The sequence below is a fragment of the Canis aureus genome, chromosome X, assembly GCF_053574225.1.
Source record: "Canis aureus isolate CA01 chromosome X, VMU_Caureus_v.1.0, whole genome shotgun sequence".
In the NCBI taxonomy this organism is placed as follows: Eukaryota; Metazoa; Chordata; class Mammalia; order Carnivora; family Canidae; genus Canis; species Canis aureus.
The window spans coordinates 49,321,727-49,324,241 of NC_135649.1; the positions used below are offsets into that span (position 1 = coordinate 49,321,727).

The 2,515-nt window shown below is 42.2% G+C and overlaps 1 pseudogene; it reads left to right on the forward strand.

Annotated features, from left to right (window-relative positions):
• The first annotated feature begins 2,206 nt into the window (after positions 1-2,206).
• LOC144308864 (NADH dehydrogenase [ubiquinone] 1 beta subcomplex subunit 2, mitochondrial pseudogene) lies at positions 2,207-2,515 on the forward strand (annotated as a pseudogene).

The window sequence follows — 2,515 nt, forward strand, 5'->3', positions numbered from 1 at the left end:
CTATGTCATCAACACCTAACAGTATCTGGCTCGAGAGTATTTAATAAATGTTCATCGAAGGAACATTGAATGAGCCTTCCCCACTTTTCTCACTTTGAGATTCTCTGATTTAGTCTTTGGAAAGCCTGATAGAATCAAGTTTTCCCTAAGAAAATGGAACTTATCCCAAAATAATTCCCAAGATATTCACACACTACTCCCACTTTGAAATGAACTAATTCAAATGCACTTTGAAATGAACTAATTTTCTGTAAGAGATCAATTATAAAACAATAAAACAATATTACTCCTCTCAGAGTTCCTTGTTTTTCCTCTGCTTGCACTACCAGGAAACAACCTGAGGGCAGCAAAAATTCAGAGTGGAGAAAGGTCAGTTCCAAGGCAGAGATCATTTCCAGTCTTTCCTCAAAGATTGTCCACTTCTTGCTCTCTCTCCAGCCTGGCTAGTTCTTTTCAGGTCCACTAGGCACACATTTATGGGCATGGCTGGGGATCTGTTTCATTGGATCAACTTGCTCAGAAAAGTCTGTGAGCACTAGCAGGCCACCTAGAGAGGGATAAACAGACTCCCTGCTCAGCAGGGAACCCAATGCTGGACTCAATCCCAAGAATCTATGATCATGAACTGAGCTGAAGGCAGATGCTTAACCGACTGAGCCACACAGGTGCCCCTAAGCTGACTTTTAATTGAGATACCTAAATGTAAGAGTCTTAAGTCAAAGCAATGGCTAGATTTTGTTCCTCAAAGCTTTTTAAAAAAATTGTACATTTTGGGTTCCTACCTGCAAAAGGTGAAACCAGTGACCTCCCACCTGCCTCCCAGATCTGGGCTATATGACCTATGACAGGTGCTAGGATAAAGTGAGACTCAAAGTCTCTTGGGGGTTTTTGGCTATTGTTTGTTTTCATATTTCCTTAACAGTCAAAAGAGGACTCTAACCAGAATCTTTGATGTTTATTCACCTAGACTTATACTTTTCCTGTAGTAAAAAAGGGAGGTTGTTTGCAGTTTGTGACCTGGGAATACTCAAGCCAAGAGGGGAAGGAGGTTTAGTTTCTAAACTATGTCTTAAAAGACAAATTTCGTTAAATAAAGGGAGAAGGAATTTAATTAAACCATTTTGCGAGATTAATTCCCAGCTTTTTTCCATTTAATTTTTTCCAAACCTGCTTAAGTCAGCGGTTGTTTGAGCCCTTGTGTATTGTAGACCCCTTAAAGCAGTACTTCTCAAATTTAATGTGCACACGAATCACCTGGTGATTCCGTTAAAACGAAAATTCTGATTCAGTAGGTCTGGAGAGGGCATTATAAAGTGGGTCTTCAAGCTTCCCCTGTTAGGCACACACTTATGCTTCAACCCATCTCCAAACACCCAAGGCACTCGTCATCTAAAGTTCTTCGCTACAGTACCCCATTTTAACTACCCCTTCTTGCCAGAAGCCACAGTTACAGATTCTTCTGTTTTTACCTTGCCTTCAAATTTACCTGTCTTAGCTCCCTCTCTCTCTGGATCCTGACCTCTGTGAAATTATAACGAATAGCAGGTGATAGTGAATTGATTTGTTACTTTTTTCTCTCTCTCTGGAGCAAAAGACCAACCTCATCCACTCCTCCACCAGCACAAGGTAACAATGGAGTTTAACCAATGATGAGAGTTTCCTGCCCTATCACAGACTAATTGAAATGATTTTTTTTTAAAGCGGGGTGGGTGGAGCAGTATAATTTTTAATTTCTCCAACAATTATACACCAAAGGAGACTGCCTACCTGACCTACTTATACTTTCTGCTCTACCTTTCATCTGCTCTGGTCTCATTAAAAACCATATTGTCTTATTTTAGAAGTGGAACCATGAAACTGTCCAATGACCAGCTATTTCACATTTATGTCCAAAGAGTTGCGATTCCAAAGCAAGATAAGCAACAGAGATCTAGGTGAAGGTTTCCCTGCACATGAGAGTACATTGCTTGGTATTTACTAAAGCTTAAAGAATCCTGATATTGAGGATGCCTGGGTTGCTCAGTGGTTGAGCATCTGCCTTTGGCTCAGGTCATGATCCCAGGCTCCTGGGATTGGGTCCTGCATCAAGCTCTCTCTTCTCTCTCTGCCTAGGTCTCTGTCTCTCGTGAATAAATAAATAAAATCTTTAAAAAAAAGGAATCCTGATATTGGTGGCGTGGGGACTGTAGTGGGGATGTGGGCTGACATGTCTGCTCTGACAGTGCTGGCATCTTTCATTCACATTGGAGGCCATTTCTTCAGAGGTAGCTCCCTGCCAGCTGGAGGCGGTAGAGTCAGTCATGCTGGTGGTGGTGTGCATATTGAGCTGTGGTATACACAATTTCCCCAGCTGACCAGGTCCCAGGTGACCCTGGCTGAGTTCCTCACTGCAACCATGTGGTTCTGGATTCCCTGGTATTTTTGGCATGACTTAGATGCTGCTCTGGGTCACCTTCCATACCCAGATCCTTTCCAGTGGACAGGTGAAGAACTAGATATCCTTTCTGATGACTGA